Raw genomic sequence first — 22,500 nt, 5'->3', positions numbered from 1 at the left:
CAACATTAAATTTGTTCAGCAAGACTTTCACATGTTGATGTTTTGGCTTTCGCCTACTAGAAGCAACATAATACTCGTCTTGTTAGCTCATTCAATGAGAATAGCTTTTCCCGTTGAGAATTTTTGCCTTCAATTGGCGTTGTAGTGAGTTTGGCTACTCAGATCACCAAATACTTGTGACAATTCGAACCAGAAATGTTTTCAATTTTCACATGCTGATGTTTCGGATTCAACCTACTAGAAGCAGCATAATACTTGTATTCAACAATTTCTGTATCAAATCCCAGTTTTCTCTGGTGCATCTTTGCCAAACTATTCCAAACTGCCTGAGTCTGAATACCAATTACAGGTACTAGTAAATGCACGTTACTAAGGACTATATAGTTCTAGGTTACTGTACACAACGACGTTCACATGTTGATGTTTCAGCTGCCGCTTACTAGAAACAACATAATACTTATCGTGCATACCTTTCCATAACTTGTCCTTTTCAGATGCATTAGTTTCCCTTTGTCTTGGCTTCTACAGTCAGACTGGCTACTAGTAACAGCACAGTACTAATCACATATCGTTCTACAGTTTGCAGACAACTTTCACATGTTGATGTTTCAGCTTTCGCCTACTAGAAACAACATAATACTCGCTGTATACATTTGTAGTTCTCTATGTAACTTTCATGTGAAGAAGTTTCGCCAGTCTTTTTGACTGTCTCAAATCTGAGTCATGCTTAGGCTACTAGTTGCTTCATAGTACTTATCGCCTCGAGATCATTGAACAAAACTTGATTTTCACATGTTGCTGTTTCAGCTTCCGCTTACTAGAAACAACATAATACTAGTCTCATTAAGTTCCGTCTCTTTGCAATTTTCTTATGAAGAAAATTCGCCATCACAATGACTCCAGCAGTTCTTGATCAAGGAATGCAATCATTGATCAGAATGCTATTATTTGAATCGGTTCTGCTTTAAGTGTTCCAATTTTATTGGAAGCACCAACAATAGAACATCAATGTGTTCAATCGAGAGTTATATAACCCTGAATCGGACGCAGTCAACAGCCGAAGCCGAGACCGCCTTTTGCGTTAGAGAGGTCGGTAAACAAATCTTGCGATTCATACCGAATTAACACATATAGCTGTGCTCCTCTTCGTAAAGCGAGCCAAGTGATCCCCTGTTGAAGGATGTATTTGGACCAATCTAGTAGCATTTGGTTTCCAACAAGCTCTCCCAAGTTAGCTTACTTATTGGGCTTTTCAACCAATTCGGTTGGCTACAAGCATCATCAAAGTACTAGCCACAGTTTGATCGCAAAATTCTACGACTTTCACATGTTGATGTTTCGGCTTGCGCTTAGCCTACTATAAGCAACATAATACTAGTCATATCATAGAGCGTGATCAGCTTGTGACGTTCTCATGATGAAGTTTCACCAACAGTGTCTCACTTCGAGCTTAAATCCAGCTACTAGTAACTACACAGTACTGACTGCAACGATAACTTTTATCTATACCTTTCACATGCTGCGCTTTCGGCCAGGGCCTACTAACGTCAACATAATACTCGATATAAACTTTTGTTCATGATGCAGCTTCCCCATGCAGAAGTTTCGCCTTCAAATGCTCTCTTGGCCATATGACGTAAGAAAAGGTTACTAGTAACATCACAGTACTAGCCACAGTTTGATTGCAAAATTCTACGACTTTCACATGTTGATGTTTCGGCTTGCGCTTAGCCTACTAGAAGCAACATAATACTAGTCATATCATAGAGCGTGATCAGCTTGTGACGTTCTCATGATGAAGTTTCACCAACAGTGTCTCATTTCGAGCTTAAATCCAGCTACTAGTAACTACACAGTACTGACTGCAACGCTAACTTTTATCTATACCTTTCACATGCTGCGCTTTCGGCCAGGGCCTACTAACGTCAACATAATACTCGATATAAACTTTTGTTCATGATGCAGCTTCCCCATGCAGAAGTTTCGCCTTCAAATGCTCTCTTGGCCATATGACGTAACACAAGGTTACTAGTAACATCACAGTACTAGCCACAATTTGATCGCAAAATTCTACGACTTTCACATGTTGATGTTTCGGCTTGCGCTTAGCCTACTAGAAGCAACATAATACTAGTCATATCATGGAGCGTGATCAGCTTGTGACGTTCTCATGATGAAGTTTCACCAACAGTGTCTCATTTCGAGCTTAAATCCAGCTACTAGTAACTACACAGTACTGACTGCAACGATAACTTTTATCTATACCTTTCACATGCTGCGCTTTCGGCCAGGGCCTACTAATGTCAACATAATACTCGATATAAACTTTTGTTCATGATGCAGCTTCCCCATGCAGAAGTTTCGCCTTCAAATGCTCTCTTGGCCATATGACGTAACACAAGGTTACTAGTAACATCACAGTACTAGCCACAATTTGATCGCAAAATTCTACGACTTTCACATGTTGATGTTTCGGCTTGCGCTTAGCCTACTAGAAGCAACATAATACTAGTCATATCATAGAGCTTGATCAGCTTGTGACATTCTCATGATGAAGTTTCACCAACAGTGTCTCATTTTGAGCTTAAATCCAGCTACTAGTAACTACACAGTACTGACTGCAACAATAACTTTTATCTATACCTTTCACATGCTGCGTTTTCGGCCAAGGCCTACTAACGTCAACATAATACTCGATATAAAATTTTGATCATGATGCAGCTTTCCCATGCAGAAGTTTCGCCTTCAAATGCTCTCTTGGCCATATGACGGAACACCAGGTTACTAGTAACATCACAGTACTAGCCACAGTTTGATTGCAAAATTCTACGACTTTCACATGTTGATGTTTCGGCTTGCGCTTAGCCTACTAGAAGCAACATAATACTAGTCATATCATAGAGCGTGATCAGCTTGTGACGTTCTCATGATGAAGTTTCACCAATAGTGTTTCATTCGAATTGGTTCTGCTTTAAGCTCTCCAATTGTTTTGGATGAACCAGTTTTGCCCTTCGAAGCCACTTTTGTGAGCTTTTGTGGGTCTTTACCAAGAGGATATACCTCAAGGCCTCTTTCAATTCCTTTAAGTTCTTTCAACTCCTTTACAGTTTCTAGGTTCACATAGCTGCAAACCTTATTTCTAGTTTTAAGTCTGGCCAACTTGGGGAGAGTTGGTGCAGACCGTGACCAATTCTAGTAGGATGCCACAACAAGAATGTGATCAACTTAGCTTGTCGATGAACCTGCCCCACATTCAAACAACTCTATCGCCTTTTCCTCGTATAGTTATATGCGAGGGCCTCTCATAGAGAGCGCTGTTAGCAACCTTTTCCACATAGACGATAAAGTTGTGAGTGTTTTGCACATGGCTGTTGTCATCACCACGTGACGAGTCAACTCAGCTTGACTCTCTACACTCCGACAAGCTTTGCACATACGCCTTTAGTTCAGTATGTGTCTTTAATCTGACTCCGGTGCCTCAAGCCGGAAAAATTGTCAGATTATGATCATTATCGGTTAGTCATCCCGATGCAAGATCGTATCGTACTGTCTTTGTCTACCTCCAGATTCCGAAGAACAGGAGGAGACTCTCCCAGACCTACATATCTGGGAGAATGTTCAGAGGGCGAGAAGCTGTGGATTACTCTCCCCTAAGAACTGACTAAACTTTACCCTCGTCCAAGGTAAGTTTATTTTAGCTAGCCTTCTATGTAAAGGATCTGAGGCTAAGCTGTGTTTTTTCGAGCCTTTGGCTCGGAGCAAGTTCAGTGGGCGCCCCGAGTAGCTCAACTCTTTCCCACTGAACAGCGCAACGCTCTGTCACTCGCTGGGATTTTTGCGTGTCGGTTCTAACCACGCGACTTGTGGACCTTTTTAGGCCTTTCTCATTCACAAGTCTATAGCTGGGCTTCTATAACCCAGCTTCTGAGATCTAGATAGCTGCAGTTCTGCTAGGCTGCTTTTGCTAACTAGTCTCCCTTTAAGCAGTCCCTTGCCATGACTGCTGAACTATGTATCCACACAAGTAGTTTTTGAGCTCGATACATAATTCGAGATTGGTTGCCAAGCAATCTCTAGCGACAGAGCGTCATGCGCACTACAGACATGGCCTCTACCAGCAGCCATGCCCGAAGGAATCAATCACTGATCCTTCCGCAGGTTCCCCTACGGAAACCTTGTTACGACTTTTACTTCCTCTAGACAATTAAGCTCGATCCGCTTCATCCCGTTGCCGGAGACCGAAGTCCCAACAGTAGGAATTTGCAATTCTTGCTTAACTATCCAATCAGTAGTAGCGACGGGCGGTGTGTACAAAGGGCAGGGACGTAATCCCTATGAGTTGTTGACTCATAAGTACCAGGAATTCCTGGTTCACGTCTGCAAGTTACAACAGACGATCCCCTTGAAGCGCTGTACTTTTCTCTGATTGCCCAGTCCATTTCGGACCAAGGGCTGAGTACTCAATCTAAAAGTACACAGTGTAGCGCGCGTGCAGTCCAGAACATCTAAGGGCATCACAGACCTGTTATAGCCTCACTTCATCTGCGGTATTTAATTCCGCATAGTTCCTCTAAGAAGTGTTTGAATTCACATATAGTGAATTTCATTATTTAGATGGAGAAGATCTCATTCGTTATCGGAATTAACCAGACAGATCACTCCACTAACTAAGAACGGCCATGCACCACCGCCCATATAATCATGAAAGATATTCAATCTGTCAATCCTTAAGATGTCTGGACCGGGTGAGTTTTCCCGTGTTGAGTCAAATTAAGCCGCAGGCTCCACTCCTGGTGGTGCCCTTCCGTCAATTCCTTTAAGTTTCGATTTTGCAACCATACTTCCCCCGGAACCAATAAACTTTGGTTTCCCGGTTAATCTCTTGCCAAGTCAAGATCGACTTTGACAAATTGTAGGTTGGTATAGTTTATGGTCAGAATTACGAGGGTATCTAATCCTCTTCAATACTCTGACTTTCGTTCTTGATTAATGAAAACATTCTTGGCAAATGCTTTCGCAGTAGTTTGTCTTGCCACGATCCAAGAATTTCACCTCTAACGTAGCAATACAAATGCCCCCGTCTGTTCCTTTCAATCATTACCGCACTCAGCCAACCGGCATCAATCGAGTAGCGGGTCATTCTCCATTATTCCATGCTTTATTATTCGATCCCAAAGGATGCTTTGAACACTCTAATTTTCTCAGGGTGAAAACACCGTTTCCACAGTTCGTCACATTTAAGTGCAAACTATTTCTTCGATGCGAAGGATGAGCGGAACGAGTCAACAGATTTAACTGAAGACCATGTTGCCGTTCTACTCAAACAGATCCAACTATGAGCTTTTTAAACGCAGCAACTATTGCATACGCTTGTAGAGGCTGGTATTACCGCGGCTGCTGGCACCAGACTTGCCCTCTACTCGTTCATCAATGGAGCTTTTAAGTCCATTCCATTCTGATTACAAACCATAAAGGTTCATATCATTATTTCTAGTCACTACCTCCTCGTGCGGAGAGTGGGTAATTTGCGTGCCTGCTGCCTTCCTTGGATGTGGTAGCCGTTTCTAAGGCTCCCTCTCCGGAATCGAACCCTGATTCCCCGTTACCCGTCACAACCATGGTAGTCCGTTACACTACCATCATAGGTTGATAGGTCAGAAATTCGGAAGTTCCGTCCCCAAGCCGAAGCTATCTGGGATCTTTCAGTTACTAGGACTCATCACGGGATGTGTCTGTACTTAGCAAATCACCCGGTGTAGTCTTGTAAAAGTCTCCGACAGTGTCGGACAATCAGCATGCATTAGCTGCAGGGTTACCGCAGTTATTCATTTAGCTTGCAAATCAACTAATAGATAGTAACTGATTTAATGAGCCATTCGCGGTTCCACTTTTTCAAGCTTCGCTTGCACATGCATGGCTTAGTCTTTCAGACAAGCATATGGCAACTGACAGGATCAATCAGTTTAATTGTACTTTGAACAATCTTTCGATTTGTTCGAATTTAGAAAGACATAGCCTTGCGGCCTCGTCAATCTTGCTTTGAGCTTTTTAAATCACGAAGAGTTTCAATGCATGCTTTGGCATGGCTACTAGTTACTACACAGTACTCTACACACTTAGAGTTACCCACGATTACACATTTCACATGCTGATGTTTCGGCTCGCGCGTACTAGAAACAGCATAATACTATGTGTACTGGTAGATAGCGCTCTGTGAGCATTTCCCATGAGCAGGTTTTGCCCTCCAAATCTCTGTTCTACTGTTACCAATACCGGCTAACAACTGTATCATACTAGGGAGAATTGACTCATGATTTAAAAACCAGATGTTCACATGTCGATGTTTCGGCTCTCGCCTACTAGAAACAACATAATACTAGTCTGTTAAAAATCTCAATCACGCCGCCTCTTCAGATACAGAAGTTTTACCTTTTATTGGTTAGAGAACAGCTTTCCAGCTGTCGACATGGTTACTAGTAACAACACCGTACTCAACACAAAAACTTTTCAACTTCACAACTTTCACATGCTGATGTTTCTGCTTTCGCATACTAGAAACAGCATAATACTTATTGTTTTGTCAAGTAATTTGTGTGTCTTTCCCATGTGAAGTTTCACCGGTCAACAATGTTTCCCTGACCAATTACGGCTACTAGTAGCTGTATAATACTAGGGAAAATGATTGAGGATTTAATATCAGATTTTCACATGTTGATGTTTCGGCTTTCGCCTACTAGAAACAACATAATACTAGTCTGCTAAGAAATCTCGCTCAAATTGCCTTTTCACATACAGAAGTTTCACCTTCTATTGGTTAGAGAACAGTTCTCAGCTGTCGACATGGTTACTAGTAACAACATCGTACTCAACACAAAAATTCTTCAACTTCACAACTTTCACATGCTGATGTTTCTGCTTTCGCGTACTAGAAACAGCATAATACTTATTGCTTTGTCAAGAAGTGTGTGTGTCTTTCCCATGCGAAAGTTTCACCGGTCAGCAATAATTGCCGTGTCCAATTAAGGTTACTCATAGCTGTATAATACTAGGGAAAATGATTGAGGATTTAATATCAGATTTTCACATGTTGATGTTTCGGCTTTCGCCTACTAGAAACAACATAATACTAGTCTGCTAATAAATCTCGCTCAAATTGCCTTTTCACATACAGAAGTTTCACCTCTTCTTGGTCACTGTACAGATGATGCTGTCTGTTCTTTATTTGGTTCTGCTTATTATAAGGAGGGGCATCACTCCTTCCTCCTTGGTTTGCATGCATTAAGCCTGCTTTGTGAAAAGCGTATCTTTCTAGCTTTTCTTCGCCTTACTCGAGTAGGACGATACAATCCAGACATTAGTCAGTCTTGGTGTAAAGTCACTGAGTATTATTCGGTTCTGCTTTATTCAGCAATATGCTGTATAATTGTTGTAATTTGCGAACATATTTGTTCTCAGTTCCGAACTACTAGCGACGACAGATTACCAGCGGTCATGAGCCATCAAGGTAGTTCTTTGGTGCATCAAGTAGAGAGGTGCCATCAAACAACACTTCCCTAATAATGCTACACACATAGAATTTGCTACAGTGCAGCTTTTTACTTTGCAAAATTTGCGCACAAATTTTGCATAGAATAAATGTTTTATCAAGATTTTTAGATCCCCTCCCTTGAGAGAACGTTACTCCTTTAAGTGAACACCCCGCGGCGTCCTGTTGTTATTGCTTATAACCATTTCGCAAGCCGGAGGCATAATGCACTACGCAAGCCGCTACTTTGGCACAGAGGCACCTAGTTTTACACCCGGGACTTCAGGTGGCCCAGTTTTACACCCAGTACAGCGGTGCCAGTTGGTAACCCGGTGGATCCTCGGAGACCAGACATGATCATAGATCAAACCCGATGTATGCTACTCCTGAACGTATAGTATCTCCACTGTGCAATGAAATTATCGTTCGTTTCGGGCCTTCCTATACGTTCAGCAGACAATCGCTAGGAATTCACCTCGTGACCCGTGGTGACCACACTGGATTTCAAGTTTATTGATTTGGACAGACCTGTCATTTATTTTGCTTTTCAGCTTCAGTTCTGCTCGATCTAGCTTGCCTAAGGCTTGATCTCGCTTTGCTCACCCCTGTAGGAGCCTCTACTAGTACCACTCGGAGTAATGGGGAATCCACCAGACCTAATCGATGAATGCCATCAAACAACAAACATCATACCCGGCTTCATCAGGCATATTTTATTACTTCCGAGAGGTACTTTAGTATCAGATCTTTCTCCATGCCTCTTATGAGGACCCGTCAGACCTTTCGGTTTATCGTTTAGCTTCAGTCCTGCTCGATCTAGCTTTCCCAAGGCTCGATCTAGCTCTATTCGCCCCACTAGAGGGCTCTCTAAGACCCCTCGGTCTTAGTGTTAGCTCCGGTACTGCTCGGTCGTGCTTGCTGAAGGCCCGACCCAGCTTTAGTTAGATTCTCGTACTTTCTCTTGGCCTCTCTAGGAGGACCAGACAGACCTCTCGGTCTATCGTTTAGCTTCAGTCCTGCTCGATCTAGCTTGCCCAAGGCTTGATCAAGCTCTATTCGCCCCGCTAGAGGGCTCTCTAAGACCCCTCGGTCTTAGTGTTATCTTCTGTAATGCCTAACCAAGCTTACTACAGGCCTTGGTCAGGTCTTTATCGGTCACCGATTAGTAACAGACCAATCATAGGGCCTTCCACCCTATCCGGGTTGAGGTCTTTAGTCCAGCCATATTTTGACAAGACACCTCTCCCTAATAATGCCCCACACATAGAATTACTGTCCATGCAGTATTTAACTTGTGTTTTTTTCTAAAATTTGATTTTCACTTTTTGGAGGTTCATTTGCTCCTCTGACACTCTTTCAGCTTCAATCTTACTCGATCTAGCTTTCCCAAGGCTCGATCTAGCTCTATTCGCCCCACTAGAGGGCTCTCTAAGACACTTCGGTCTTAGTGTTAGCTCCGGTCTTGCTCAATCGTGCTTGCTGAAGGCGCGATCAAGCTTTAGTTAGCTTCTCGTACTTCCTCTTGGCCTCTCTAGGAGGACCAGACAGACCTCTCGGTCTATCGTTTAGCTTCAGTCCTGCTCGATCTAGCTTTCCCAAGGCTCGATCTAGCTCTATTCGCCCTGCTAGAGGGCTCTCTAAGACCCCTCGGTCTTAGTGTTAGCTCCGGTACAGCTCGGTCGTGCTTGCTGAAGGCCCGATCAAGCTTTAGTTAGATTCTCGTACTTTCTCTTGGCCTCTCTAGGAGGACCAGACAGACCTCTCGGTCTATCGTTTAGCTTCAGTCCTGCTTGATCTAGCTTTCCCAAGGCTCGATCTAGCTCTATTCGCCCTGCTAGAGGGCTCTCTAAGACCCCTCGGTCTTAGTGTTAGCTCCGGTACAGCTCGGTCGTGCTTGCTGAAGGCCCGATCAAGCTTTAGTTAGCTTCTCGTACTTTCTCTTGGCCTCTCTAGGAGGACCAGACAGACCTCTCGGTCTATCGTTTAGCTTCAGTCCTGCTCGATCTAGCTTTCCCAAGGCTCGATCTAGATCTATTCGCCCTGCTAGAGGGCTCTCTAAGACCCCTCGGTCTTAGTGTTAGCTCCGGTACAGCTCGGTCGTGCTTGCTGAAGGCCTGATCAAGCTTTAGTTAGCTTCTCGTACTTTCTCTTGGCCTCTCTAGGAGGACCAGACAGACCTTTCGGTCTCTTGCTTAGCTTCAGTCCTGCTCGATCTAGCTTTCCCAAGGCTCAATCTAGCTCTATTCGCCCCGCTAGAGGGCTCTCTAAGACCCCTCGGTCTTAGTGTTAACTCCTGTAATGCCTAACCAAGCTTACTACAGGCCTTGGTCAGGTCTTTATCGGTCACCGATTAGTAACAGACCGATCATGGGGCCTTCCACCCTATCCGGGTTGAGGTCTTTAGTCCAGCCATATTTTGACAAGACACCTCCCCCTAATAATGCCCCACACATAGAAATACTGTCCATGCAGTATTTAACTTGTGTTTTTTCTAAAATTTGATTTTCACTTTTTGGAGGTTCATTTGCTCCTCTGACACTCTTTCAGCTTCAATCTTACTCGATCTAGCTTTCCCAAGGCTCGATCTAGCTCTATTCGCCCCACCAGAGGGCTCTCTAAGACACTTCGGTCTTAGTGTTAGCTCCGGTCTTGCTCAATCGTGCTTGCTGAAGGCGCGATCAAGCTTTAGTTAGCTTCTCGTACTTTCTCTTGGCCTCTCTAGGAGGACCAGACAGACCTCTCGGTCTATCGTTTAGCTTCAGTCCTGCTCGATCTAGCTTTCCCAAGGCTCGATCTAGCTCTATTCGCCCCGCTAGAGGGCTCTCTAAGACCCCTCGGTCTTAGTGTTAGCTCCGGTACAGCTCGGTCGTGCTTGCTGAAGGCCCGATCAAGCTTTAGTTGGCTTCTCGTACTTTCTCTTGGCCTCTCTAGGAGGACCAGACAGACCTCTCGGTCTCTTGCTTAGCTTCAGTCCTGCTCGATCTAGCTTGCCCAAGGCTTGATCAAGCTCTATTCGCCCCGCTAGAGGGCTCTCTAAGACCCCTCGGTCTTAGTGTTAGCTCCGGTACAGCTCGGTCGTGCTTGCTGAAGGCCCGATCAAGCTTTAGTTAGCTTCTCGTTTTTTCTCTTGGCCTCTCTAGGAGGACCAGACAGACCTCTCGGTCTATCGTTTAGCTTCAGTCCTGCTCGATCTAGCTTTCCCAAGGCTCGATCTAGCTCTATTCGCCCCGCTAGAGGGCTCTCTAAGACCCCTCGGTCTTAGTGTTAGCTCCGGTACAGCTCGGTCGTGCTTGCTGAAGGCCCGATCAAGCTTTAGTTGGCTTCTCGTACTTTCTCTTGGCCTCTCTAGGAGGACCAGACAGACCTCTCGGTCTATCCTTTAGCTTCAGTCCTGCTCGATCTAGCTTTCCCAAGGCTCGATCTAGCTCTATTCGCCCCGCTAGAGGGCTCTCTAAGACCCCTCGGTCTTAGTGTTATCTCCTGTAATGCCTAACCAAGCTTACTACAGGCCTTGGTCAGGTCTTTATCGGTCACCGATTAGTAACAGACCGATCATAGGGCCTTCCACCCTATCTGGGTTGAGGTCTTTAGTCCAGCCATATTTTGACAAGACACCTCCCCCTAATAATGCCCCACACATAGAATTACTGTTTATGCAGCTTTTCACTTGTGAAATTTTTAATTTTCGCAATTATTATAGAATAAGTGTTTGCGCAGCTTTTCATAGGTCGAGCTCTAGCTAGCTAGCTCAAGCTAGCTAGCTAGCTCAAGCTCAAGCTATCTAGCTCAAGCTCAAGCCAGCTAGCTCAAGCTCAAGCTAGCTAGCTAGCTCAAGCTCAAGCTAGCTAGCTAGCTCAAGCTCAAGCTAGCTAGCTCAAGCTCAAGCTAGCTAGCTCAAGCTCAAGCTAGCTAGCTAGCTCAAGCTCAAGCTCAAGCTAGCTAGCTCAAGCTCAAGCTCAAGCTAGCTAGCTAGCTCAAGCTCAAGCTAGCTAGCTAGCTCAAGCTCAAGCTAGCTAGCTAGCTCAAGCTCAAGCTAGCTAGCTCAAGCTCAAGCTCAAGCTCAAGCTAGCTAGCTAGCTCAAGCTAGCTAGCTAGCTCAAGCTCAAGCTAGCTAGCTAGCTCAAGTTCAAGCTAGCTAGCTAGCTCAAGCTCAAGCTAGCTAGCTAGCTCAAGCTCAAGCTAGCTAGCTCAAGCTCAAGCTAGCTAGCTCAAGCTCAAGCTAGCTAGCTAGCTCAAGCTCAAGCTCAAGCTAGCTAGCTCAAGCTCAAGCTCAAGCTAGCTAGCTAGCTCAAGCTCAAGCTAGCTAGCTAGCTCAAGCTCAAGCTCAAGCTAGCTAGCTAGCTCAAGTTCAAGCTAGCTAGCTAGCTCAAGCTCAAGCTAGCTAGCTCAAGCTCAAGCTAGCTAGCTCAAGCTCAAGCCAGCTAGCTCAAGCTCAAGCTCAAGCTAGCTAGCTAGCTCAAGCACAAGCTAGCTAGCTAGCTCAATCTCAAGCTAGCTAGCTCAAGCTCAAGCTAGCTAGCTCAAGCTCAAGCTAGCTAGCTAGCTCAAGCTCAAGCTCAAGCTAGCTAGCTCAAGCTCAAGCTCAAGCTAGCTAGCTAGCTCAAGCTCAAGCTAGCTAGCTAGCTCAAGCTCAAGCTCAAGCTAGCTAGCTCAAGCTCAAGCTCAAGCTAGCTAGCTAGCTCAAGCTCAAGCTGGCTAGCTAGCTCAAGCTCAAGCTAGCTAGCTAGCTCAAGCTCAAGCTAGCTAGCTCAAGCTCAAGCTCAAGCTCAAGCTAGCTAGCTAGCTCAAGCTAGCTAGCTAGCTCAAGCTCAAGCTAGCTAGCTAGCTCAAGTTCAAGCTAGCTAGCTAGCTCAAGCTCAAGCTAGCTAGCTAGCTCAAGCTCAAGCTAGCTAGCTCAAGCTCAAGCTAGCTAGCTCAAGCTCAAGCTAGCTAGCTAGCTCAAGCTCAAGCTCAAGCTAGCTAGCTCAAGCTCAAGCTCAAGCTAGCTAGCTAGCTCAAGCTCAAGCTAGCTAGCTAGCTCAAGCTCAAGCTAGCTAGCTAGCTCAAGTTCAAGCTAGCTAGCTAGCTCAAGCTCAAGCTAGCTAGCTCAAGCTCAAGCTAGCTAGCTCAAACTCAAGCTAGCTAGCTAGCTCAAGTTCAAGCTAGCTAGCTAGCTCAAGCTCAAGCTAGCTAGCTAGCTCAAGCTCAAGCTAGCTAGCTCAAGCTCAAGCTAGCTAGCTCAAGCTCCAGCTAGCTAGCTAGCTCAAGCTCAAGCTCAAGCTAGCTAGCTCAAGCTCAAGCTCAAGCTAGCTAGCTAGCTCAAGCTCAAGCTAGCTAGCTAGCTCAAGCTCAAGCTAGCTAGCTAGCTCAAGTTCAAGCTAGCTAGCTAGCTCAAGCTCAAGCTAGCTAGCTCAAGCTCAAGCTAGCTAGCTCAAGCTCAAGCCAGCTAGCTCAAGCTCAAGCTCAAGCTAGCTAGCTAGCTCAAGCACAAGCTTGCTAGCTAGCTCAAGCTCAAGCTAGCTAGCTCAAGCTCAAGCTAGCTAGCTCAAGCTCAAGCTAGCTAGCTCAAGCTCAAGCTCAAGCTAGCTAGCTAGCTCAAGCACAAGCTTGCTAGCTAGCTCAAGCTCAAGCTAGCTAGCTCAAGCTCAAGCTAGCTAGCTCAAGCTCAAGCTAGCTAGCTAGCTCAAGCTCAAGCTCAAGCTAGCTAGCTCAAGCTCAAGCTCAAGCTAGCTAGCTAGCTCAAGCTCAAGCTAGCTAGCTAGCTCAAGCTCAAGCTAGCTAGCTAGCTCAAGCTCAAGCTAGCTAGCTCAAGCTCAAGCTCAAGCTAGCTAGCTAGCTCAAGCTAGCTAGCTAGCTCAAGCTCAAGCTAGCTAGCTAGCTCAAGTTCAAGCTAGCTAGCTAGCTCAAGCTCAAGCTAGCTAGCTAGCTCAAGCTCAAGCTAGCTAGCTCAAGCTCAAGCTAGCTAGCTCAAGCTCAAGCTAGCTAGCTAGCTCAAGCTCAAGCTCAAGCTAGCTAGCTCAAGCTCAAGCTCAAGCTAGCTAGCTAGCTCAAGCTCAAGCTAGCTAGCTAGCTCAAGCTCAAGCTAGCTAGCTAGCTCAAGTTCAAGCTAGCTAGCTAGCTCAAGCTCAAGCTAGCTAGCTCAAGCTCAAGCTAGCTAGCTCAAGCTCAAGCCAGCTAGCTCAAGCTCAAGCTCAAGCTAGCTAGCTAGCTCAAGCACAAGCTAGCTAGCTAGCTCAAGCTCAAGCTAGCTAGCTCAAGCTCAAGCTAGCTAGCTCAAGCTCAAGCTAGCTAGCTAGCTCAAGCTCAAGCTCAAGCTAGCTAGCTCAAGCTCAAGCTCAAGCTAGCTAGCTAGCTCAAGCTCAAGCTAGCTAGCTAGCTCAAGCTCAAGCTCAAGCTAGCTAGCTCAAGCTCAAGCTCAAGCTAGCTAGCTAGCTCAAGCTCAAGCTAGCTAGCTAGCTCAAGCTCAAGCTAGCTAGCTAGCTCAAGCTCAAGCTAGCTAGCTCAAGCTCAAGCTCAAGCTCAAGCTAGCTAGCTAGCTCAAGCTAGCTAGCTAGCTCAAGCTCAAGCTAGCTAGCTAGCTCAAGTTCAAGCTAGCTAGCTAGCTCAAGCTCAAGCTAGCTAGCTAGCTCAAGCTCAAGCTAGCTAGCTCAAGCTCAAGCTAGCTAGCTCAAGCTCAAGCTAGCTAGCTAGCTCAAGCTCAAGCTCAAGCTAGCTAGCTCAAGCTCAAGCTCAAGCTAGCTAGCTAGCTCAAGCTCAAGCTAGCTAGCTAGCTCAAGCTCAAGCTAGCTAGCTAGCTCAAGTTCAAGCTAGCTAGCTAGCTCAAGCTCAAGCTAGCTAGCTCAAGCTCAAGCTAGCTAGCTCAAACTCAAGCTAGCTAGCTAGCTCAAGTTCAAGCTAGCTAGCTAGCTCAAGCTCAAGCTAGCTAGCTAGCTCAAGCTCAAGCTAGCTAGCTCAAGCTCAAGCTAGCTAGCTCAAGCTCAAGCTAGCTAGCTAGCTCAAGCTCAAGCTCAAGCTAGCTAGCTCAAGCTCAAGCTCAAGCTAGCTAGCTAGCTCAAGCTCAAGCTAGCTAGCTAGCTCAAGCTCAAGCTAGCTAGCTAGCTCAAGTTCAAGCTAGCTAGCTAGCTCAAGCTCAAGCTAGCTAGCTCAAGCTCAAGCTAGCTAGCTCAAGCTCAAGCCAGCTAGCTCAAGCTCAAGCTCAAGCTAGCTAGCTAGCTCAAGCACAAGCTTGCTAGCTAGCTCAAGCTCAAGCTAGCTAGCTCAAGCTCAAGCTAGCTAGCTCAAGCTCAAGCTAGCTAGCTCAAGCTCAAGCTCAAGCTAGCTAGCTAGCTCAAGCACAAGCTTGCTAGCTAGCTCAAGCTCAAGCTAGCTAGCTCAAGCTCAAGCTAGCTAGCTCAAGCTCAAGCTAGCTAGCTAGCTCAAGCTCAAGCTCAAGCTAGCTAGCTCAAGCTCAAGCTCAAGCTAGCTAGCTAGCTCAAGCTCAAGCTAGCTAGCTAGCTCAAGCTCAAGCTAGCTAGCTAGCTCAAGCTCAAGCTAGCTAGCTCAAGCTCAAGCTCAAGCTAGCTAGCTAGCTCAAGCTAGCTAGCTAGCTCAAGCTCAAGCTAGCTAGCTAGCTCAAGTTCAAGCTAGCTAGCTAGCTCAAGCTCAAGCTAGCTAGCTAGCTCAAGCTCAAGCTATCTAGCTCAAGCTCAAGCTAGCTAGCTCAAGCTCAAGCTAGCTAGCTAGCTCAAGCTCAAGCTCAAGCTAGCTAGCTCAAGCTCAAGCTCAAGCTAGCTAGCTAGCTCAAGCTCAAGCTAGCTAGCTAGCTCAAGCTCAAGCTAGCTAGCTAGCTCAAGTTCAAGCTAGCTAGCTAGCTCAAGCTCAAGCTAGCTAGCTCAAGCTCAAGCTAGCTAGCTCAAGCTCAAGCCAGCTAGCTCAAGCTCAAGCTCAAGCTAGCTAGCTAGCTCAAGCTCAAGCTCAAGCTCAAGCTAGCTAGCTAGCTCAAGTTCAAGCTAGCTAGCTAGCTCAAGCTCAAGCTAGCTAGCTCAAGCTCAAGCTAGCTAGCTCAAGCTCAAGCCAGCTAGCTCAAGCTCAAGCTCAAGCTAGCTAGCTAGCTCAAGCTCAAGCTAGCTAGCTCAAGCTCAAGCTAGCTAGCTAGCTAGCTCAAGCTCAAGCTCAAGCTAGCTAGCTCAAGCTCAAGCTCAAGCTAGCTAGCTCAAGCTCAAGCTCAAGCTAGCTAGCTCAAGCTCAAGCTCAAGCTAGCTAGCTCAAGCCCAAGCTCAAGCTAGCTAGCTAGCTCAAGCTCAAGCTAGCTAGCTCAAGCTCAAGCTCAAGCTCAAGCTAGCTAGCTAGCTAGCTCAAGCTCAAGCTCAAGCTAGCTAGCTAGCTCAAGCTCAAGCTAGCTAGCTCAAGCTCAAGCTAGCTAGCTAGCTCAAGTTCAAGCTAGCTAGCTAGCTCAAGCTCAAGCTAGCTAGCTAGCTCAAGCTCAAGCTAGCTAGCTCAAGCTCAAGCTAGCTAGCTCAAGCTCAAGCTAGCTAGCTAGCTCAAGCTCAAGCTCAAGCTAGCTAGCTCAAGCTCAAGCTCAAGCTAGCTAGCTAGCTCAAGCTCAAGCTAGCTAGCTAGCTCAAGCTCAAGCTAGCTAGCTAGCTCAAGTTCAAGCTAGCTAGCTAGCTCAAGCTCAAGCTAGCTAGCTCAAGCTCAAGCTAGCTAGCTCAAACTCAAGCTAGCTAGCTAGCTCAAGTTCAAGCTAGCTAGCTAGCTCAAGCTCAAGCTAGCTAGCTAGCTCAAGCTCAAGCTAGCTAGCTCAAGCTCAAGCTAGCTAGCTCAAGCTCAAGCTAGCTAGCTAGCTCAAGCTCAAGCTCAAGCTAGCTAGCTCAAGCTCAAGCTCAAGCTAGCTAGCTAGCTCAAGCTCAAGCTAGCTAGCTAGCTCAAGCTCAAGCTAGCTAGCTAGCTCAAGTTCAAGCTAGCTAGCTAGGTCAAGCTCAAGCTAGCTAGCTCAAGCTCAAGCTAGCTAGCTCAAGCTCAAGCCAGCTAGCTCAAGCTCAAGCTCAAGCTAGCTAGCTAGCTCAAGCACAAGCTTGCTAGCTAGCTCAAGCTCAAGCTAGCTAGCTCAAGCTCAAGCTAGCTAGCTCAAGCTCAAGCTAGCTAGCTCAAGCTCAAGCTCAAGCTAGCTAGCTAGCTCAAGCACAAGCTTGCTAGCTAGCTCAAGCTCAAGCTAGCTAGCTCAAGCTCAAGCTAGCTAGCTCAAGCTCAAGCTAGCTAGCTAGCTCAAGCTCAAGCTCAAGCTAGCTAGCTCAAGCTCAAGCTCAAGCTAGCTAGCTAGCTCAAGCTCAAGCTAGCTAGCTAGCTCAAGCTCAAGCTAGCTAGCTAGCTCAAGCTCAAGCTAGCTAGCTCAAGCTCAAGCTCAAGCTAGCTAGCTAGCTCAAGCTAGCTAGCTAGCTCAAGCTCAAGCTAGCTAGCTAGCTCAAGTTCAAGCTAGCTAGCTAGCTCAAGCTCAAGCTAGCTAGCTAGCTCAAGCTCAAGCTAGCTAGCTCAAGCTCAAGCTAGCTAGCTCAAGCTCAAGCTAGCTAGCTAGCTCAAGCTCAAGCTCAAGCTAGCTAGCTCAAGCTCAAGCTCAAGCTAGCTAGCTAGCTCAAGCTCAAGCTAGCTAGCTAGCTCAAGCTCAAGCTAGCTAGCTAGCTCAAGTTCAAGCTAGCTAGCTAGCTCAAGCTCAAGCTAGCTAGCTCAAGCTCAAGCTAGCTAGCTCAAGCTCAAGCCAGCTAGCTCAAGCTCAAGCTCAAGCTAGCTAGCTAGCTCAAGCTCAAGCTCAAGCTAGCTAGCTAGCTCAAGTTCAAGCTAGCTAGCTAGCTCAAGCTCAAGCTAGCTAGCTCAAGCTCAAGCTAGCTAGCTCAAGCTCAAGCCAGCTAGCTCAAGCTCAATCTCAAGCTAGCTAGCTAGCTCAAGCTCAAGCTAGCTAGCTCAAGCTCAAGCTAGCTAGCTAGCTAGCTCAAGCTCAAGCTCAAGCTAGCTAGCTCAAGCTCAAGCTCAAGCTAGCTAGCTCAAGCTCAAGCTCAAGCTAGCTAGCTCAAGCTCAAGCTCAAGCTAGCTAGCTCAAGCTCAAGCTCAAGCTAGCTAGCTAGCTCAAGCTCAAGCTAGCTAGCTCAAGCTCAAGCTCAAGCTCAAGCTAGCTAGCTAGCTAGCTCAAGCTCAAGCTCAAGCTAGCTAGCTAGCTCAAGCTCAAGCTAGCTAGCTCAAGCTCAAGCCAGCTAGCTCAAGCTCAAGCTCAAGCTAGCTAGCTAGCTCAAGCTCAAGCTAGCTAGCTCAAGCTCAAGCCAGCTAGCTCAAGCTCAAGCTCAAGCTCAAGCTAGCTAGCTAGCTCAAGCTCAAGCTAGATAGCTAGCTCAAGCTAGCTAGCTAGCTCAAGCTCAAGCTCAAGCTAGCTAGCTAGCTAGCTCAAGCTCAAGCTAGCTAGCTCAAGCTCAAGCCAGCTAGCTCAAGCTCAAGCTCAAGCTAGCTAGCTAGCTCAAGCTCAAGCTAGCTAGCTAAAGCTCAAGCTCAAGCGAGCTAGCTAGCTCAAGCTCAAGCTAGCTAGCTAGCTCAAGCTCAAGCTAGCTAACTCAAGCTAACTCAGCTAGCTCAAGCTAACTCAAGCTAGCTAAAGCTAACTCAAGCTAACTCAAGCTAACTCAAGCTAACTCAAGCTAGCTAAAGCTAACTCAAGCTAACTCAAGCTAACCCGAGCTAACTCAAGCTAGCTCAAGCTAACCCAAGCTAGCTAAAGCTAACTCAAGCTAACTCAAGCTAATTCAAGCTAACTCAAGCTAACTCAAGCTAACTCAAGCTAACTCAAGCTAGTTCAAGCTAACTCAAGCTAGCTAAAGCTAACTCAAGCTAACTCAAGCTAACTCAAGCTAGCTCAAGCTAACTCAAGCTAGTTCAAGCTAACTCAAGCTAGCTAAAGCTAACTCAAGCTAACTCAAGCTAACTCAAGCTAGCTCAAGCTAACTCAAGCTAACTCAAGCTAACTCAAGCTAACCCGAGCTAACTCAAGCTAACTCAAGGTAGCTAAAGCTAGTTCAAGCTAGCTCAAGCTAGCTAAAGCTAAGACAAGCTAACTCAAGCTAACTCAAGCTAACTCAAGCTAACTCAAGCTAGTTCAAGCTAACTCAAGCTAGCTAAAGCTAACTCAAGCTAACTCAAGCTAACTCAAGCTAGCTCAAGCTAACTCAAGCTAGTTCAAGCTAACTCAAGCTAGCTAAAGCTAACTCAAGCTAACTCAAGCTAACTCAAGCTAGCTCAAGCTAACTCAAGCTAGTTCAAGCTAACTCAAGCTAGCTAAAGCTAACTCAAGCTAACTCAAGCTAACTCAAGCTAACTCAAGCTAGCTAAAGCTAACTCAAGCTAACTCAAGCTAACCCGAGCTAACTCAAGCTAGCTCAAGCTAACCCAAGCTAGCTAAAGCTAACTCAAGCTAACTCAAGCTAATTCAAGCTAACTCAAGCTAACTCAAGCTAACTCAAGCTAACTCAAGCTAGCTAAAGCTAACTCAAGCTAACTCAAGCTAACTCAAGCTAACCCGAGCTAACTCAAGCTAACTCAAGGTAGCTAAAGCTAGTTCAAGCTAACTCAAGCTAGCTAAAGCTAAGACAAGCTAACTCAAGCTAACTCAAGCTAACTCAAGCTAACTCAAGCTAACTCAAGCTAGTTCAAGCTAACTCAAGCTAACTCAAGCTAACTCAAGCTAGCTAAAGCTAACTCAAGCTAACTCAAGCTAACTCAAGCTAACCCGAGCTAACTCAAGCTAACTCAAGGTAGCTAAAGCTAGTTCAAGCTAGCTCAAGCTAGCTAAAGCTAAGACAAGCTAACTCAAGCTAACTCAAGCTAACTCAAGCTAGTTCAAGCTAACTCAAGCTAGCTAAAGCTAACTCAAGCTAACTCAAGCTAACTCAAGCTAGCTCAAGCTAACTCAAGCTAGTTCAAGCTAACTCAAGCTAGCTAAAGCTAACTCAAGCTAACTCAAGCTAACTCAAGCTAACTCAAGCTAGCTAAAGCTAACTCAAGCTAACTCAAGCTAACCCGAGCTAACTCAAGCTAGCTCAAGCTAACCCAAGCTAGCTAAAGCTAACTCAAGCTAACTCAAGCTAATTCAAGCTAACTCAAGCTAACTCAAGCTAACTCAAGCTAACTCAAGCTAGCTAAAGCTAACTCAAGCTAACTCAAGCTAACTCAAGCTAACCCGAGCTAACTCAAGCTAACTCAAGGTAGCTAAAGCTAGTTCAAGCTAACTCAAGCTAGCTAAAGCTAAGACAAGCTAACTCAAGCTAACTCAAGCTAACTCAAGCTAACTCAAGCTAACTCAAGCTAGTTCAAGCTAACTCAAGCTAACTCAAGCTAACTCAAGCTAGCTAAAGCTAACTCAAGCTAACTCAAGCTAACTCAAGCTAACCCGAGCTAACTCAAGCTAACTCAAGGTAGCTAAAGCTAGTTCAAGCTAGCTCAAGCTAGCTAAAGCTAAGACAAGCTAACTCAAGCTAACTCAAGCTAACTCAAGCTAGTTCAAGCTAACTCAAGCTAGCTAAAGCTAACTCAAGCTAACTCAAGCTAACTCAAGCTAGCTCAAGCTAACTCAAGCTAGTTCAAGCTAACTCAAGCTAGCTAAAGCTAACTCAAGCTAACTCAAGCTAACTCAAGCTAACTCAAGCTAGCTAAAGCTAACTCAAGCTAACTCAAGCTAACCCGAGCTAACTCAAGCTAGCTCAAGCTAACCCAAGCTAGCTAAAGCTAACTCAAGCTAACTCAAGCTAATTCAAGCTAACTCAAGCTAACTCAAGCTAACTCAAGCTAACTCAAGCTAGCTAAAGCTAACTCAAGCTAACTCAAGCTAACTCAAGCTAACCCGAGCTAACTCAAGCTAACTCAAGGTAGCTAAAGCTAGTTCAAGCTAACTCAAGCTAGCTAAAGCTAAGACAAGCTAACTCAAGCTAACTCAAGCTAACTCAAGCTAACTCAAGCTAACTCAAGCTAACTCAAGCTAGTTCAAGCTAACTCAAGCTAACTCAAGCTAACTCAAGCTAGCTAAAGCTAACTCAAGCTAACTCAAGCTAACTCAAGCTAACCCGAGCTAACTCAAGCTAACTCAAGGTAGCTAAAGCTAGTTCAAGCTAACTCAAGCTAGCTAAAGCTAAGACAAGCTAACTCAAGCTAACTCAAGCTAACTCAAGCTAACTCAAGCTAACTAAAGCTAGTTCAAGCTAACTCAAGCTAGCTAAAGCTAACTCAAGCTAACTCAAGCTAACTCAAGCTAGCTCAAGCTAACTCAAGCTAGTTCAAGCTAACTCAAGCTAGCTAAAGCTAACTCAAGCTAACTCAAGCTAACTCAAGCTAACTCAAGCTAGCTAAAGCTAACTCAAGCTAACTCAAGCTAACCCGAGCTAACTCAAGCTAGCTCAAGCTAACCCAAGCTAGCTAAAGCTAACTCAAGCTAACTCAAGCTAATTCAAGCTAACTCAAGCTAACTCAAGCTAACTCAAGCTAACTCAAGCTAGCTAAAGCTAACTCAAGCTAACTCAAGCTAACTCAAGCTAACCCGAGCTAACTCAAGCTAACTCAAGGTAGCTAAAGCTAGTTCAAGCTAACTCAAGCTAGCTAAAGCTAAGACAAGCTAACTCAAGCTAACTCAAGCTAACTCAAGCTAACTCAAGCTAACTCAAGCTAGTTCAAGCTAACTTAATGAAGTTAACCCAAGCTAACTTGGGTTAATGAAGTCAAACTCAAGCTAACCCGAGCTAACTCAAGCTAACTCAAGCTAATTCAAGCTAACTCAAGCTAACTCAAGCTATTTCAAGCTAACTCAAGCTAATTCAAGCTAACTCAAGCTAGCTCAAGCTAACTCAAGCTAACCCAAGCTAACTTAAGCTAGCTTAAGCTAATTAAAGCTAATTAAAGCTAACTCAAGCTAACCCAAGCTAACTTAAGCTAGCTCTAGCTGGCTGCCACTGTTAGGCCATTTGGGAGCGCTTTTCTCGCACTCTGATTGGCTGCCACTGTTAGGCCATTTGGGAGCGCTTTTCTCGCACTCTGATTGGCTGCCACTGTTAGGCCATTTGGGAGCGCTTTTCTCGCACTCTGATTGGCTGCCACTGTTAGGCCATTTGGGAGCGCTTTTCTCGCACTCTGATTGGCTGCCACTGTTAGGCCATTTGGGAGCGCTTTTCTCGCACTCTGATTGGCTGCCACTGTTAGGCCATTTGGGAGCGCTTTTCTCGCACTCTGATTGGCTGCCACTGTTAGGCCATTTGGGAGCGCTTTTCTCGCACTCTGATTGGCTGCCACTGTTAGGCCATTTGGGAGCGCTTTTCTCGCACTCTGATTGGCTGCCACTGTTAGGCCATTTGGGAGCGCTTTTCTCGCACTCTGATTGGCTGCCACTGTTAGGCCATTTGGGAGCGCTTTTCTCGCACTCTGATTGGCTGCCACTGTTAGGCCATTTGGGAGCGCTTTTCTCGCACTCTGATTGGCTGCCACTGTTAGGCCATTTGGGAGCGCTTTTCTCGCACTCTGATTGGCTGCCACTGTTAGGCCATTTGGGAGCGCTTTTCTCGCACTCTGATTGGCTGCCACTGTTAGGCCATTTGGGAGCGCTTTTCTCGCACTCTGATTGGCTGCCACTGTTAGGCCATTTGGGAGCGCTTTTCTCGCACTCTGATTGGCTGCCACTGTTAGGCCATTTGGGAGCGCTTTTCTCGCACTCTGATTGGCTGCCACTGTTAGGCCATTTGGGAGCGCTTTTCTCGCACTCTGATTGGCTGCCACTGTTAGGCCATTTGGGAGCGCTTTTCTCGCACTCTGATTGGCTGCCACTGTTAGGCCATTTGGGAGCGCTTTTCTCGCACTCTGATTGGCTGCCAGTGTTAGGCCATTTGGGAGCGCTTTTCTCGCACTCTGATTGGCTGCCAGTGTTAGGCCATTTGGGAGCGCTTTTCTCGCTTTTCTCTTCAGCTTACTTCAGCTAATTTAGAACACAACCGAACATTTGTAGCAAG

At 45.8% G+C, this 22,500-nt stretch overlaps 1 pseudogene; it reads right to left on the bottom strand.

Moving 5' to 3' along the window:
* Window positions 1-1,030: 1,030 nt before the first annotated feature.
* Window positions 1,031-1,182, bottom strand: LOC142357148 (5.8S ribosomal RNA; annotated as a pseudogene).
* Window positions 1,183-22,500: the final 21,318 nt, after the last annotated feature.

Source organism: Convolutriloba macropyga, unplaced genomic scaffold (genome assembly GCF_964194025.1).
Source record: "Convolutriloba macropyga unplaced genomic scaffold, txConMacr16.3 SCAFFOLD_757, whole genome shotgun sequence".
In the NCBI taxonomy this organism is placed as follows: domain Eukaryota; kingdom Metazoa; phylum Xenacoelomorpha; order Acoela; family Convolutidae; genus Convolutriloba; species Convolutriloba macropyga.
Note: the sequence above shows the minus strand (reverse complement) of the source record. Positions and strands in the feature narration are given on the sequence as shown.